The sequence below is a fragment of the Anopheles stephensi genome, chromosome 2 (genome assembly GCF_013141755.1).
Source record: "Anopheles stephensi strain Indian chromosome 2, UCI_ANSTEP_V1.0, whole genome shotgun sequence".
Taxonomy (NCBI): domain Eukaryota; kingdom Metazoa; phylum Arthropoda; class Insecta; order Diptera; family Culicidae; genus Anopheles; species Anopheles stephensi.
Genome location: NC_050202.1, coordinates 76575874 through 76594015, shown reverse-complemented (window position 1 = coordinate 76594015; position 18142 = coordinate 76575874). Strand labels below are relative to the sequence as shown.

Here is an 18142-nt window from a genome sequence, read left to right as displayed (position 1 = left end):
TGGGACTTTTATCGGGCATAAAGTTTCGGACGGAACTGTTCGTTCTGGCGAATAATTTTGATCCGTTTTACATTGTCCCATAACTTTAAGAGTATGTAAAATGCGAGCGAAACTATTTTTAATTTAAAATCATCAAATTAAGACCTTCAGTGGATCTAGAAATATCGCACCAAATTTTGTAGTACAAAAATGTAAAAAAATGTGTGAAAAATACTCCCAAATTTCCACATTCTGGTGATATTTTTGCTCCTGCGTGCATCACGGATAAAGTTAGCACCAGCAGAAGCCTCCCATAGTACATAGCATGCTAATGGTGCTAACGGGCGCGAAGAAGACTCACATTCCCTTGGACGGAACTGAGCAACCAAAAGAAAAAAATAAAAAGCCAGAGAGTGTGTGAAAAGTTTTCCCTTGAAATTTCACATCAAAACTTTTTCCCCACCAGCCGTTAACCGCACCACACACACACGCACACTGCGCTCGTACAAAGAAACAGGATGTATGTGTGTGTGTGGTCGTTTTCTTGAAGATTTTACAAGCAGCACTCCGTGAGTGGGAAGCTTAATCGTGCCCTGGGTTTTTATTTATATTTTTGTTTTTCGTCAAACCTCGTGTAACGACACACCACAAGAATGGTAAGAAGGAGGCAAACGAAACAAAAAAAAAAACAAACACCTCCAAACAGGATTAAGACAAGCGAGGAAACTTCCACCAACTCTACCGTCCGATGGGAAAACGCGCTTGTTGCTGGAATGATGAAGACCGACCACACTCCATCATACAATTTCCCGAGAGAGAGAGCGAGAGAGCAAGCCCACGAGAGGCAGCATCCACCGTGCACCGATGCAGTTGGGGAAACGGGTGGTGTGGAAAAATGGAAAACATTTACAACACACCCGCGAACACACAGACGATAAATCCTTTTAAATACATTCAATTTAGCATCCAACCGCATCGAATGGAGTTTTTGTTCCAGGCGTTGTTGTGTCTGGTATCGTTGTGCTTTGTTTCATACACTGGCTACCGTGACGGGGGTTTGGTCGTTGTTGTTTTTCTTTCTTTTTCTCCCCGCTTTTCCTTACCGCGGCCCCAAACGATTCTTTGGGTTACCACCCGTCGATCCTTGTGTTTTTGCTCCGGTTGGGAAGGATGTGTGTGTGTGTGTGTGTTGTGCGATGGAAATCAGGGATGTTTTCCACCAAAATAAAAGCACACTTCTCTTGTAACCCTGTTCGGTACGGTAGGGTAGGTTTTTGGGGTGGTTGCGGAGAGAAGAATGGCAGGAAGTTTAAAGGTTCTGGCTGGTATTGTACACTGCGGAAGGTATTAGAAAGAATGAAGAGTGACTTTATCCAGCGAGAAAAACAACCAACGATGCAGGAGTTGCAGATCGTCCTTGAGGATTGATAAGTACCTAGAACGAATGAAGTTAGTTTGTTGAATTTCCTATCAATGTTTGATACAAAAAACATCCAAGACTATACTAACTATCCTGTTTTTAACGATCACTTTAATATTATAAATTTCTGGATTGTACAATCCGCTCGAGACTAGATTTCCTAGCACGAGTTTGTGACGTGCTACTTTTCCAGCAATCGTCTCCTTCAGTTCCATCAGCCGAAACAAGCTTACTCACTCTCGGCCAAATCGAGTATCATCCTGTAATGCCTTCCCCTTTCCACCTTCCCAATCGCCGAAGGATTGGTAAGGATCGTGAGAAAATCCCTCGCAAAAGTAGTGTTCCACCTTAAAGCGTGCTTTAGGCTACCCGTGGGGGAACGGTGGGAATACTCAACCCAACCTTGCAATGGATACCTCGTCAAACCCAGGGGTCGGGAGAAAATCTTTTCCTCGTGCCAGCAACAAACTCCCTCATCCTCCCTAACCACCAGGAGCAGGCTACAGGAGAACACCAACATGGGTGGGATGAAATCGGGGATACCGAATTTAATGTGTCAAGGATTAAGAGCGATTTCATGCTGTCGGGAAGGAGCCCAGTGTTGTCCAGCGCAGAAAACTAGAGAAAAGGCCGTACCAAGGAAAAAAAAAAGTGTGTCAAGAAAATGAAGCACGAAAATACAGGAAAACCACAACAGTTTCGGCAACGGGGGAAGATCCGATGTTTCACTTAATGGGTTTTGTCGGTGGCAGCCTAAATGAGTGGAAGATTTATGTTCGATTCTTTCCGGTTGGTGAAGCCTCTTCCGGATTTTTCTCTTTCTCTCACTCTTGGGGGTTGTTTTTTTTTTTTTGCTGTTAAAAAGGACCTCCCGGTGGGATTTTTTTTCCCTTCTGGATTTGGAGCGGTCATCGGGGGGGAAAAAAACAAACCACGTGTTGGATGTCGTCCATTGGTGGGAACGTGGGCGCGTTAGAGTTCTTTTCCTCGATCAGTTTGTGGGACGTTATTTTTCAAAAAAAAAACTATGCCCCAAAAAACAGTAAACAGGAAGGCGTCTCCATTAAGGAGACAGTGCAGGTGAGCCCGGGGTAGAAAATTGTTCCTGCGCTCACGCGGAAAATTGAGCATGACTAATGTATTAATACAGGACTAGCAAAAAAAAGAAAGGAAAATGAAAAGCACATTTTGAAAAGCGATCTATACGGTGTACAGATTTGAATTGTGCCATCGGAAATGCTATCGCTTTTTTTATTCGGTTGGCCATTTTGGAGCTCGGATTTTTTGTTTTGGTTTTCCCGATTGGGGGTTTAAAGCACATAGCCATTCCTGTCGAATAAATTACAGCAAAAAAAAGAAGGGGAAACCCCGTATCCCACCTGTATGTGTGTGGAACACGAAGTTCGAAAACAAAAACACGGACATGTTTCACCGAGCAGATTTGTTCTTTTATGCGCCGAAGGTACACGGCGCGTTGTTAGAAAAGCGGAAAAGAATAGCCCGGTTATAGCTAGGGGGCTGGAAAATTACAGTTCCGTTTCGTTGGATGTTAAGGTTCGTGGGGAATGTGTGCTGTTGTTGCTGAAGCCCACCCGGCGGCATCAGTGTGGTAGTCAGTTTTCAAGCCCGACAAACAAGATGAAACAAACCACCGTCTGTTTGGGGGCAAACGCAGAAGAACACACAGACGCAACAACAACAAGAAAAAAAATGCTGCCTCAGACTCCCGGTAGGTAGTCGGGAGAAAAATGCCGCCAATTAAAATTCTTCTGTCCTGTCGTCCATTTTTTTATGTTCACCATCCACACGGAGCACGAACCGAGCATTTTCCGACCTTGCCAATCCTCGCCACCCGAACCCGGCACATCTCGACAAAGGTTCGTGTTGGTCCACTGGGAACGGGAGGAATTATGAAACATGTGAAATTATCAATTGCCAATAAATTCACGGATTACACCAATTAATTTTCCGCTTCCCGTACACGGGACAAGAAAGAAAATCGGGGTAGAAAGGAGAAAAAAAAACACACGAATGGTTGTCGCATCCATTGCCGGTCCATGCTTCCGGCTCGTTTCTTGCACGGTCGTGTCGTCGACCCTACCCGTAACGAAGGGGGTAGGAAAAATGCGAATTAAATCCCGCCGGCAGTCGGCGCCGGCAAAGGCAGTTTGTTTTCCAAGTTCGAAGTTCTGGCGGCGGAATGGTTTTGTAGCGAATGATGGTGTCACTAAGGTACGAGTAATCGAATGCTGTCGCATTGAGCTGCGTACGTGCCCGGGGTTGCCGGTGGATTATAGTGTGTAATAATTCTTGAGCATTCTGAGCAGTGGCTTCTAGTAGAGTGTGCTGCCACTTGATATTTATTTTATCCGCAGTTGAAGCTGTACTACAGACACGCTTAATGTAATCTGGTACAGTGTAAGCCGGATATTAAAATATGAAGGAAGGTATTTTTTATTATTTTGTTGCGAGGATCACATAAGAAACTAATATTCATTTTCTTCGATTAAATAAGGTACAGTTGAAAGATACAGAGCGCCTAAAAGTATGCAAGGTTCATTTTTGTTTACGAGATGGGAATAAACGTATTTACTTCTTTAAGGCCAACCGAAGACGATAGCTATTATTCCTTGAAGTTGTACAACCTAGCGCTTCTAGAAGGATTAATACCTTTAATCAAATAAAACGTTTGAATTTTTATTTTTTTTATTCATGAAAGAACGGCCTGGCCGTATTGCTGAATTTTTAAAATTGAGGCTTACCAATTTTATTTAATAAAATCGTGAAATAAACCATGGTTTGCACTTAAGCCACCATAAGTTGCATAATAAGTTCAAACCAAACATAAGTACCGAGCTGCACCGGATACCAGCAATGCCATATTTCGATGCTCTACCCAATCAACCTGCAGGTTAACCGGTTCCATCCACTTAGTCAACCTCGGAAGGAAAAATCCTTCATTTATTTATGCTCCAGCGTATTTATTCAACGTTTCTTCGTACCCGAACATCCACTGGCCCCCATTAGTCCCGACCCCGGAGGAGGAGGGTTTTATTTGCCAAGCGGATTAGCTCGCTGTGTGTGTGTGTGTGTAGTGCACAATGTCGATGCTGCCGAGAAGCGGTCCAGAAACTACTAAATATTCCTATGCAAAACGCGAAACATTTGTCACCCGTGTGTCGTGCGGCATAAAGCACGGCACGGGCACGGAAGACAGGAAACAATTGTTTGCTTCCGCCTGGGAATGTTGCAAACGGTTGCCGTGAATGGAGCAGTACCGTGGCTGGGCAATGTCTTCCCAGAAACAATCCTTTTTCACGCTCCAGAAAGCTTTTCCGCGTTGGGGTAGGGCGGGCTAGCGGACTGATTTGAAATAGTATGCAAATTTTAAATAAATAACATCGCTCTTTTCGCCCTTTTCTGGTCAACCCGGTCGGGTTCGGGTTGTCGTGCAGTTGCTGCCGTCGGGGTTGCACTTAAATCTAAACCTCGACTCGGTGTCTACTCGGTGCCACAATTAGCCCCTGTCTATTCGGATCCTTCCTACCACGGGCACGGGCGTGGCAATGAAGAGAAAACTTTTCCCACTAACGATGAAAGAAATCACTAAACCTCCCGGAGGAGGACACTGCTTAAACCTCGATCGAAACAATGCAATGTCCCCTTTGAGGATGTCCTTATCCATCGGTCGCGGCGCAAGCATCGCAAAAGACGCATCGTCAAAGTTTGCATTTTTTGGGGGAAGAAAACTTTGGCGCTTCTTTCTCAGTACTGACAGGAACGGAAGAAGCTAAAATGCATGCCGTTTTCCCCCCAACGGCACTGTGTGATCCATACGCGTGCCTTAACGGTTCTAAACGTGCCAAAAACTTTAAGCACCCAAACAAATGCTCGGCGCGCTCTCCGATGTTCGGCTAAATACACAGACGAAAATAAAATAAAATTAAACGACACCCGAGATTAGCAAATTAAATTGTTTAAATGGGGAATGGCAGTGGGTCACCCCCCCCCCCACATCTTGAAAGTTTCCTCCATTGGGGCACCATTGTGTCTGTCCGCACCGCACCGTAGTGTTTCCTCCCGGATGAAGTTGATTTGGCTAATTTCTTCGAGTTGAGAATGAATTAAAATTAAACATCTTTTCCAAATCTTTGTAACAACGACAATTTTTGGACACTTGAGAATGTTTGGCTCATGCGGGAGGGGTAGGAGGGAGAGAGAGAGGGTGGAAAATCTTGTGAAAGAGTTTTCCACTGCCTACATCGTTCTCCCTCAACCCCATCTTAGCCTGCACAAAAACTTTTCCTCCCAGGACATTCCGAATCACGGATTAACTGGTGACAATTCTTGGAAACAGTTCGATACAATAAACAAAAGCTTCCCTTTTACACTTTCCCGCCTGTTCCGGCAAATGAAACAGTGGCGCACTCGCGCTTCAAGTAATCCAAGGGTGCAAGTTCGAAACAGTACGTTAATTACCCATTCCAAGAATGCCAAAATCCAGTGCTACCGGGAGCAATGGCACACTTTGCCAGACCAGAAAGCGCAATGATCTCTAGATAAGCTTACCCCCGGCTGGAAAAGCTTCCTGCCCGAATGAACGGTCGAACGGTTTGAGCGAAGAAAAAAGGAGGGGAGAAGAACAAAAGCAATTGAAACGTTTTCTAATGTTGGAAGTTTTCCGTTCTTTTTCGCCGAATTTATTTGTTCCTTCCGACGGGTGTTGGACGAGCAGTAGTTGAGGTTTTTTTCTTTGGGTCTCTCCTTCTATGGGTTGGTGTGTGCTTGTGTGTGTGCTAGTGTTGAGATTTATTGGTAAGAATGGACGGCTTTTCATTCACACTCGTGTTTAATTTCCTGCTCTCGTGTCATGTCTTTATCAACCATCGAGGGCGTTAATCTTGCACCCGTGGAAAACACCAGCCCACACTAGTCTCGCGTATCTCACTTTTCCGCTGTCTCATCGGTTTGTGGTGTGAGTTTTAAGAGCTTTTGCACACCCTTTTTTGGCGCTACAAAGCAAGAAAAAGAAAAAACCCGAATGAGATAAATGCACCCGAGGCACGCTCGAGATGTGAAAATTAGGATCGGATAAACGGAATAAATCTCTCCTTGCTAAATGCATTTTCGGGTGGGAAACGGTTCCTGAAGATTTGCCTTTTTTATTTTAAAGTGTGATCATCATTTTGGTACAAATTCTATTTTTATATCAAATTTTAAATACATTTCATCCTTAAAAATGTATTTGTATTGGTAATCAAATAACATAGAACCATATATACGGAGATAGCAAACGGAAAATCCTTTCCCAAATCGTCCCGCAGCTAGATTTTGCCAGCCACCAGAATAAATAAAGCCATGCCCGTGGATCTAATGCCAATTATTATTAGCAACTATAACGTGCCACTAATGCCTAATTACGCACAGCTTGACGTTCGCAGGCACGATGACAATTGCGAACGAACCTCAAGCAAAGTTAATCCTAACCTCCTCGTACGCTCACTGCCAAACTCCGGACCAACTACAAACATCCACACACACACACACACACACAAAAAAACTGGCCAACTTGTTTGACTTTCGAGGGCCACTTTTCAACGGAACCACAGCAATCCTGACCACTGCCAGAAAGCTCCCCGGGGGGGATACACCGTGCACCGTTTAAATTAGTTTTCCTCATTCGCTACGGCCCCAAATCGTCTGTCGACATTCGTTGCTCCCGAAAGCTAGCGGTCGGAATTCGGTCGCGAGCGCGCGCGCCCGCCTGCCTGGTTTGGCACGATTTGTGACCAATTTCGGGTGCCGGATAAGGGTCAATCTGTTCTGCCGGGGCCGAACGCGACTAACGAGCTGATTGCGGTTACGATCGGTGCTCTTTTGGCAGCAGGATGTGTGTGAGGGACAAATGAGCACAAAGTCGGTCGTAAATATACTAATTAGACTGTTAGGTGGTAGATTACCTGGTAAGCGGCAACGTCTACTACCAGGAAGTTGCGAGGGAATATTTCACTTAATGGAAAGGTGCCGTATGGAAAGGTTTTAAAATATCACGCAGGTAAATTGTGGCAATTTAATGTCTTTTTTCTATATTAGTTGTAGGTGATGGAGCCGAATGTATTTGAGTTCAGGTTAGACGACTTTACGGCAGATGGCGCTTCAACTCTCTACTAACTACTGAAGTTTATTATCATCTGCATAACCACCATTAAAATATTTCAAACTTTTTTAAAGGGTCCTCCTTGCAAGCAAAACATAAATGAACTCATTCGGTATCAGATCTCCATGTGGGCCGCAATTTCCTAACATCCTTAATACCTCTACCAAACAAAACAAGCCAACGAATTCATAAGAACCCAATAAAGAATACGGTAGAATTACTTTTTTCGCCCCAGCTCAACGGACCGGGCAAAGGTTCAATTATCCACGCGGTTTGCCGTTGGCGGCTTTTGTGGTCGTTGCCAATGCTCATTCGATTTGCCTCCCCCGTGAAGGTTACTTTCACTCACTCCGCATCGCTTTCCTTTTTTCCGAAAGCAGGTCCCAGGTCCCGAAAATGCGGAGGCCATTATAATTGCAAATTAATGGGCGGATTAATAGACACTCTGTCTTTGGAGGGCGAAATCTCGGCGTTACACTCGGGGTAACGTTACAGCATGACGGTGGCAGGATAAAAGGTAAACAGTAAACAACAATTAGCATTATTTGCCCGCAACACTCTCGATCCTGGCATCGATCGATCGATACATGAGGATAATGATGCAACAGCAGCGGGAGCGGGAGCCTATGTGGCTTGTAGGGTTTTTCGGGCCCTGGGAAAACCTAATTTAGTGCACGCAGCGTACTAATTGGTGGAAAGGTGCGAATAAAGAAATCACCGCTCGCTGGATTCAATTATGGCCATTCATTAGAATGATTAGGATCGTTCAAGCAGCGGGCATACTTTAAGGTAGATTAACCTCTAAGATGATCTGGCTTAGCCTTTCCTACTGGTGAGAAGAAATTGTTCATGTGTCGGGAGCGAAATTAATGATCCAGGAACCATTCGCCAGGTCCATTTTTTTCCACCCGACAAAAAGAGCAATCGTTTAAGTAAACATCAATTCCCATTCCTGAACAGTATTTCCCCGTTTTCGTTGACTTTTAATCAACGTGCTACCACCGACGGTAACGAGATCCATGCTCGTTTGGTCTGCTTCACAGATAACAAGTGCCGAGGTCCCAGTGACCCGGTCGCACCATAGCTTGACCATTATTTCTGGCTCGTTTATTGTGGCAGGCTAAATACTTCGACACTGCACACCGAGCCCAAGCTACAACCATGAGGTACAGGATCAACACAGCAGGATGATGAGTTTTGTTCGTCCATCCGTCCAGAAGTGGTATTGTGTGTGTGTGTTGGGATATTTTCGACAGTTTTCGAGTGGGGCGAGATACTTGCAAATGAATGTTAAACCCACCAATATACACTCAACGGTTGGTACATTCCCGTTCGGAAAGGTATGCACATAGGTGCATACATTCCTTCGCCGGTCCATTTGCACCGAAAGTCTTTTAGCTACCGGATCAGGGTGGCGAGGTTCGCAAGGCACTGGCACAAAGAACGAACCATTGTTATTTTTCTTGCTCCGAAAATATAAATATACCATCAAACAGTCGAGCTAGCTGGACGGTGCTCCGGAACCGGACCGGAGCAGGTGTAACCGAAACCAAAATTAATTAAAAAATTCCATGCAGAAATATTCGGTCCCTGCTTCTCGTTCGTTCTGGTAACCACCGATATGTAAGTTGCATCGGTGCGTTCCCAGTTCCGGTGGGGAAAAGTGTTCCGATTCGAGTGTGGATCTCTGATTCGAAGTAAAAAGACAACAAAAAATAGAACTAGTTTCAACTATAATTGAACGAAAACAACCCTGCTCGTATGTTGGGAGTTGGTCAGGTTTTAAGCTGGAAGAAAAAAACTATTTTTAGCTTCGACCCGTCATCGAAAGCATTTAAAGTTTTATACCTATCCGTCCATCCGTCCGTCACGCTTAAAGCCAAAACGGAAATCGTTTCGTTTCGCTTTTTTCGACCGTTTTGGATGTGGACTCATTTTGTCACCAGGTTCGTGTGAGCGTGAAACGGCGATTAGCCGTGACGGCCACGGTTAAGGTTAAGGTGAGCTATACGGAGCACGACGGGCCGACGTTGATGACAAATTATTGGGGCGTAATTTATTGCGCCGGTGGGTTGAATAAACTTTGAGCATTATTGTTGGGTTAAATTGAACTATAAGCATGTGATAAATTTAGATAAAAATTGGTCCACATAGTAATAAAACTAAGATGGAATTGGATTGGAATTGAGTCGCGACATGTCATGCGAATGGCACAGGACGACCCAGCGTTCGAATGTTTCATAAATCACAAAATTTTTCAATACTTCCTTGGTATTTGGCTCAAAAAATATTTTCAAAGTAGTTAAATTTTTCTAGAAAATTTCAAACCATTCCAACATTTATTTAATGTTCGCAAAATAGTTAAAATTCCCAGCAGAGTTTACATGGACGGCTAACGTGATCGTGATATAATTCCCGGCAGTGTCGTTATCTATTTTGCTTTTCTTTCTACCCTTTGTGTAACCAATTTGGCACTAGACCCAACATTTAGCGGTTGTAATGGAATGTCTAGCAGCAAGCAGGGGCGAGTTTTGGGCGAGCACAAACATGATACATACATGAAAAAAGCATACTATTGCCACACGTCCGTAGGCCAACCGGTGGATCCCTTACGTGTGCGACGATACAATGAGGTACGAAAAATACATTTAAACTCACCATGGAATTGGAGTTGTTTGTTTTGCATTCTTTTTGATTTCATGTTGCTGTTTTTTTATTATTCTCCTTCCACTATCTATGCTTTCACTACAATTTACCCTTTTTTCGTGATCCATTTTTTTGTTTTTTTTTGTCTTTTGTGCTCTCAGCACGGTTCAACACGGACAAATTTAAATATGTTCAAATTCGCCTACCCCCACCAGCTGCTGTAATCGATGGATCGAAAAGAATTTGCACGCATTAACGGATTATTTATCACCTTTCGATGGATGGGCGCTCGATCGATCGACCATATATTGGTGAGCGATATAGGGTTGAGTAAAACAATTTCCGCTGCAAACATTGGTTGCATTCCCATTGGTTTTTGCAATGGAATGTTTGGTGATGTGAGGGAAAAAGCCAATGCCATTCCCATCAGCACGGTCAGCGATATGGGTGCAATAATTACACCAAATATGTCTGTTTTATTATCATCAATGCATTTCTACTGCAGTTATGTAAAGTGATATGATTGTTTGCTGTTGTGTTTTTTTGTTTCACAGCGGATAGATCGCTACATTCATCCCCCTTTTAATAACCGACAACTCAATCTGCATCTGCAAAAAAGGGGGCAAAAACTCTGTGTAATTTGATTTGACTTCCTCCATCACCGGATATGGTCCGCCATATCATTCGATTATTTTTGCTGCCTTTCCTTTTGCGGAAACCTCCCGCTGCTAGCGCGTGGAAAATGTCATCCGGGTGGAGGATAGCTTTCGCTAGAATAAAACAACCGGGCCCTGATGAAGATTGGAAACAAAAGGAACGAACCGTCAGGAAAATCCACCAACGAGCAAGATAGGACAGTCGGTACACTTACCGTTGGATTTTTAAACCATTTGAAGAGTTTTCTCACCGCGACCAGTGGGAAAGTTCTGCAGAAAAAAGACCCAAACACACACCCCGGATGTTGTTATCCGTTGCGCTGGAACCAAGTTATGGAATGCAAAGCAAAAAAAATCCCAAAAAGATCCGCCGGAATCAACGGCCAGTAATAACAGTGGCCACCACTTCACCGTCTACAGCCACAACAACGCTGCAAATTCCAGCTGCGGTAATTTATTTTCCCAACACAATACAATGTCAGGACAGTGTTTTTCGGACTTTTCCTTTTCATTACAACGGCCCCGTGGAACGGTGGAGAACTTTGTATGGCCCGGGAGGGCCCATTTTCCACCGATGCCAGTTTCGGTTTCGTTTTCTTTGTGGCGTCAATTTTTTAGGATGCTTTTCCACACACACACACACACACACACACACACACACACACACACACACACACACACACACACACACACTCATGCGATGCAGTTTTGCTTTGTAGCAGGAAAACCCAAATAGACAGGCACGGAAAAAACTGGACAATTTTATGTTCCACATTCGCTTCGGCTGCACATGAGTAGAGTTGGTAGCTCTTTATCCGGAGCCTTTTTTTGTTTAGTTTTGACCGTGGGTCTCCTATTGAAGTTACTATCCAATTTTAGAAACAATTCTTTCGGGACACTTCTCCTTGCGCTTCTCGTAATCGTTCCGAAGCTTCCTTAGCTGCCCAAAGCTCACCCAGTGTCAAAGTACCCTCGAGGGATGGAGGGGGGGACGATAGGGCACACCAGCAAGCCAGGTGATGGAAAAACATTTCTTCACGTCCACCATGCAACACACACACACACATTGTTGTATCAACAGGAAGGACTGCTGGGGCCACCACAGCAGCAGCGCAACAGTAAGCACCGGCAGGAACATCCGGCTCGCACAAAATGAAAAACAATTTTCATCATGAATAAATTCATAAATAAAATTTTAAATTTAAATTGAAGATTGAAGCTGAAACGTGTGCAGCTGAATAGCAGGCATCGTGCAGGGTGTTGTTTTTGCTGTCCTGAAGAAGACGAACGAAAAACGCCCCAAAAACGCAGGCAGAGCGTTCCTGTTGGTCGGTTCCTGTTACGGGATGGGAGAAAAATTGTAACACCAAACAAGCATCGTTGGTGGCTTTAACAGCTTAGATGGGGCTTGTACAGCAAAAAAAAAAAGAAAAAAATCGGTGGTACGAAGAATAAAACATTAAGTGCCTGCTCGCTTTTCCTTCCCGCCACAGCAAAATGGAGAGAAAGAGTTACACGTGTGAGATGGATAATTTGCGCTTTACCTGGCAATCGTTCGCTCGGGAAGCTTTCCTCTGGGTGTGTGAAAGGATTTATGGGTTCATGTTTTTGGGGGCTTTGCATTACATATTCATGAAGGATCGGTTTGTTTTCGCCAAATAAAAGTAATCAGCCCGGGAGGTGTCATGCGAGCTGTGATTTGCTAATGCTGTTTGAAGTGCGTAACGAAGTTTTAATTTTATTTCCCTTTTTGAAATTTAACTCACTCTCCTTATTAATGTCATTGAATCGATTTAAAAACAATATTTCCCTTGCACAATAATCATGCACATAAAAATAACAATCAAACTGCATTCAAATGTCCATTAAACGGTAGCAAAATCCCGCCCCCCCAATTCAATTATACGCTGCCCGGGTTGTTGCGTCGCACAAAAACTTGCATCTAATGCAACAAACGGTTTGGTGCAACTTTTCGGGATGAATTTGATTTCCGTCTCCTGTCCATCACGGTTGAAATTCATTTTAGTACCAAAAAAAATAGCTTCCGAAGCACACAAAAAGCGGACACAGAGCAGGTCGCCTTAATAAAAAAACGGGGACATTCCGCATTCTGCGTTATATTTTGTACAATTCTAAATATTTTGACTAGAAACGGATTCGGAAAGGTTTTTTTTTTCTTCTCACGCCCAAGGATACCCAATTCTGCATTATAAACGAACACCGACACACTGCATCGATTCCTCGCTTTGTGGCGAAAAACAGTGGCGTCACGGTGGCGAATATTGTCCCGGTGCAGAAATATTATCGAAGCGCACCAAAGTGCGTCACAAAACTGTACCCGTACGCAAAAAAAAAAAACAAGCAGTCAAAACAATTGCACAAGCACAAGGTGGAAAAACGGGGTACAAATTTTCACCAAACGGCCCTTCCGAAATGGCAGCTTCCAGTAGACGGGCCAACCGACGACGGCTGTCGCTTGTGATGGATGAATTAATTTAATTTTTTATTTTTCTGGTTTCGTTCCCCACATTCGGTAGCATTTCACACAAATGCATCCAGGCACGCCCGGTGTAGGGTAATATTGTCACCAGCTTTTTTTTCTCTCGCCTCTCTCTCTCTCTATTAACGTGCCTGTCACCCATGGAAATGGCAACATGGAACGCTAGAAGTTGTGTGTGCAAGCGAAATGTTTTAGAAAATGTGCACAGTTTGTGCCTTGTGGCGAGTGCGAAAGCAAAAACACTCAACGGGCCCCCGGACAGTTTAATTGAAAGAGGTACAATAAATTGAAATGAATTTTTGGGCAATATTGCTCGTTTGGTGCGCAGCAATTGCGGGCTCGCGTTGTGCAGGATTCGGGGGGAATAAAAACGGGCGAATAAAGTTGTGAGTTTAGGCAGCAAAGTTATGTTTGTTCAATTGGTAAATTCTACTGTTAGCTAGCTTCCATTGTCTTTCTTAATGTGGTGGAAAACGTGATGAATTTCAAACCGTGTTAATACGAAGGGATAACTCACCACATTTAGTAAATACATTTCCTTTCCCTGTATGCTATCAAATCACCTAGGTTGAAGTTGATTGGAATAGGAATTAGCATCAACTGAAACGCTTGCTGTAAATCAAACATTTCAAATACATGCGTTAATCTAATTATAGCACTCAAAACAATGATCCGATATCGGTGGTGTTATTCTACTTATCGAAATGCACGCTGAATCCGATGCAGCAAAGCAAGTTTAATTATAATTTATGGTCACCGGTGCGTTCCCAGAAATTTATAACAGCTTCATGATTCGAGTTCGAGCCAATATTCCCAGAGAGTATAGTATTAGAGGCAGTGGAAATTTGAATTTGATTATTTTTGTTAATAAAACGCAAGCCTAAATTTATGTTTAAAAAAACCAGTAACAACCACCAGTACTGCTTCATTCCTAAATCGATAACAGGCTAGCACTTCAAACCGAAAATATTATTAAAATTGAACCTTTTGATTCGAAATTCACACGAAAGCAGCACACCATACACCTGTACTCTCAAGGGTGTGATACTTTCAAACGACACACCAGTTCAACATTGTCATACACCGCTTGCAACATCATTTCACCACGAATAAACATCACACCTTCGCCCACGGCCGTTGACCATGCTCGAACCACTTCAGGGCTCGCAGCACTCGTTGACATCTCGACCAGCTCGATCACTTGACCTGTTGTCCTGTGGGTTCGGGTGCCACTCGCAGCATGAGAGGACCAACCGAAAAACATCGCCACCATTCAATAATCACGATAAACGATGGTATGGCTGAGACCATTAGGTTTATGACATTCGGTGGTGTCCGTTCCTTCCATTAGCTACCATTAAGAGCGGACCGGATAACAGAGTATCACCATTTTGAATGCATCTCTCACCGGTGCCAAACCGAAGAGCCCGCTTGACGATGATTTCAATCACATACAATAATTCATTCCCTTTTATTGTTCCTATTCACGCTCGAAACCGATAGTGTGAAAGAAGGTTCATGTGTACAAGAGGACACTTGGGTTTCTTAAATTAAATTTCTTCAAAATCAGTCTGGAATTTATTCTAGTTAGTGTGGTCCAGTAAAATCAAAGTACCGAGTACCTGTGTACCTAGCTAAAATCCTAAAAATAAATGCTCCTCCCATGTGGCTTTCGACTTTCTGGGACACAATTTAACAGCTCTATCGGAATGTTATGTGATATTAATACACTTGGTGTTACCATGTCCACGCCGAACTATACTTGGTGTGATTCTTTGACTGCAACCGAGCTCCAGCTTGTCGCTTCTTCCCCTCAGAATTGCACAACATTCGGGTGGGGGTGGTTAGAGTGGTTTACGAATTTCAAAGCATTTGCATTAAGCTGGACAAAGAATTTGATAACAGTTCAGGAGCATAATAAACCAGACGGAGGTATTCAATATCAAAAGCATTCCCATTCTTCCATTAGCAGAGCAGAGCATGGCTAGGACACTGCAGCTGTTATTACTGGTTTCTATTTCTTCATATAGGCGAATGCTTTGCGTACGACTTTTCCCGCTTTTCTTGGGTTGGTGGAACACCCATCTGGCTAGGTTCTGTCCGAGTGAGTTTTCAAGCACATTCCTTTTCCATTTTGCACAATCACTACACTGGCTCATCGTCGTGGACATCAAAAGGTCGCTGGTTGCATGGACGATGGGGATATCATAGCAAAACTGTCAGTAATCATCAACTTCTGGTGAAGTAACCCAAAAAAAAGCATTCCAAACCATTTTCCATCGTAGCATGGATGCCCCATGCCAGTCTACACAATAACAGCAAAAAGGCACAGGAATCCTCAAAAACAATCTTACTGCTTATAATGTACGGTGGCCGGTGACCAGTGACGTTGCCTTCGACCCACAAACATTTCCCCCTTTTGAGTGCCAGCAATGGTAACAATTTGCACGGTCAACAGTGCAAAACGGCAGGCAAAGTTCCGCTGTGTCTCATCTCACCACGAAAGCGATACGCAGCTTTAAAACATGTCAATGCTCTGCTGCTCGGGACAAATTCATCCACAAGGGCTCCAGCTTTACTTTCGGGACATGAAGGGATTGCCATTCGGATTGGCTTGCTTTGAAGAATAGAACGAGCACTCGAAACGTGCGAGAAGGTCAACCAGTGAAGATTAAGAATCATTCTCCAAATAGCCACACACACACACACACTCAAATTGGACGGAGAGCAAATTTGACAAGCAACAAAGGACATGCTGAAAATGACACAGAAATAAACTACACCTCCAGGGCCCGAACGGCCATCACGAGGATGATGTTAAAAATGCTTCAACTTCTCCACTCATTGACTCTGGCGGGGGGTGGGAAGGACTAGAGCTACTCAAACAAGAGGCCTCCCTTTTCGGGTAGCTTTATTTTTATCTCCTTCATCTACTACTGCTCGTCAACCATCGGCAGGCACCATTAGAAAGAATGTGTCCCATGTCCGGAAGGATCGCGTAGCGTTTTTTTGTTCTTCATTCTCTTTTTTTTTTGACCGTAGGTCATTGTTGAAGGAAAGGCTCAGCCCAGACTCTAATCAAATCCATTCTAAAGGCACGGTAACGAACTCAACCCCTGCCCCGGGTTCGAGGTTGGCCGGTCGGTTGGATTGGCAAGCGAAACACGAATAGGAAGGTGCGATAGGAAAAGCGTATCATATTTTTAAGCCGAGTTATGCCTCTCGGTAGTATCTTTCACTTCTGGTGGCCTGGTTTACACTTTTCCACCCAGTGGAGCACGGGGTTTTTTTTTTGTTTGGTTGTCCCACAGTCTATAGTATTTTCCTTTTCCCCCCTTTGCTGACGAGCTGAACCGTCGAGTGGTCGCTCACACACTTCACAGCCTCTCGAGCACCGAAAGGGACGTGCCGTTAACAAGGAAAAGCTTTGAATGGTGAAGATAAACAACGGGAAAATACACGGTCACAAACTCACTCACCACCCCCCACGATGCTGTCCTGCCCCGGCAGTGTGTCAATGTGTCTGCACTCGTGACGTACGAAGTCGGCGGCTTCCGTCCTGAAGCCTTCCGAAGGGAAAACCCATTCACTTAAGCAGCTCATTCGTTCACCACATGTGTCAGCAGGCGGGAGCTTTCCACGCTGTGAGGAACAGAGGATCCCAGCAATGCCATCCGATTAGATCCATCTACGATAATTACCTGCAGACGAGTACAATGAAAACAGAAAGAGAGCGAGAGAGGAAGAGAGAGAAAAATACAAACTCAGTTAGTTTTGTTACCAAACTCAATGGCGAACGCTTCGATATGAAAGGAACAATATTTTTCCAACGCTTTCTATAAGACTACGCGTGTTTCCTTCCCGTGTGTGTGTATGAGTGTGGGCCATTTTTGTGGAAAATAGTCACGTCAGCACTTCCCGGCTGTGCCGATGGTTGCGTCGGCCGACTGGCAAAACTGGCCAGCGTATAAGTGCATTAGCTCGATGAAAGCATAATAAAAGCAAGGACTCTGTAACTAGCTATCGCGACACGTTGGTGGGGTCAATGTCCTTACAGGCTGGGACAAGAATAGGCTTGGACCGCTACGTAGAAAACACAAGCATAAAAGAATAGACCGGCCGCATCTCAACTCATCATCAAAGTGACACAATTTGTCAGAGTAAGCAAGCAAAACACCGGGGCATTCATTTTCTGTTGGCCACTTCTGAAGCCATCGTTCGCCAAATTTCCAGCCCAACTACAACAAGCGCACAATCAATCAAGAAAAAGTTCACCCGAAGTTTCGGTGTGTAAAGGTGGTGGCGTAGGGTGGGTCAGTGTTTTGTCTTTTGACATAATTTGATTCCCTCAAAGTGAAGTGGATAAACGAAATTGTAAAAATATTGTTTATGAAAGCAGGCACTGTTTATCCGCCAGCGAGCCGGCCATTCTTGTCACGCAAGTGGCTCGAACAAGAAAAACAGATTGGATGCAGAACGGAGCGCCAAACGCCAAGAAAATGGACGGAAAGGCTTACCGTATCCGTATAGCACGAAGGGCCTTCCGTATAGGAGCACGAAGAAAAATACGCCATCGCGCCGCTTTATTTAATTTAATACAATTTCCAGATATTGTTTTCCACCATTCGCCGTCATTCATTTCGCTTTTTGTTGGCGGGTAAAGTTTTCCAACTACTTAGCCGGCTTCCTGTCAGCTTCAGTGCGTGGCTCTGCGAAAGTCTTGCGAAACTATTAAAATATGTACATGTAAAACGGATTACGCGTTGTTCACTTTCAGGCCTTTA

General features: G+C 44.2%; 1 protein-coding gene and 1 long non-coding RNA gene across 5 annotated transcripts in view; one reads left to right on the top strand and one right to left on the bottom strand.

Moving 5' to 3' along the window:
• Positions 1-18142, bottom strand: part of LOC118507728 — a 106409-nt gene that overhangs the window by 41612 nt on the left and 46655 nt on the right. The window lies entirely within an intron of this gene.
• The window catches only part of LOC118507729, a 64002-nt gene that overhangs the window by 26230 nt on the left and 19630 nt on the right, over positions 1-18142 (top strand). The gene's annotated exons all lie outside the window — the stretch shown is intronic.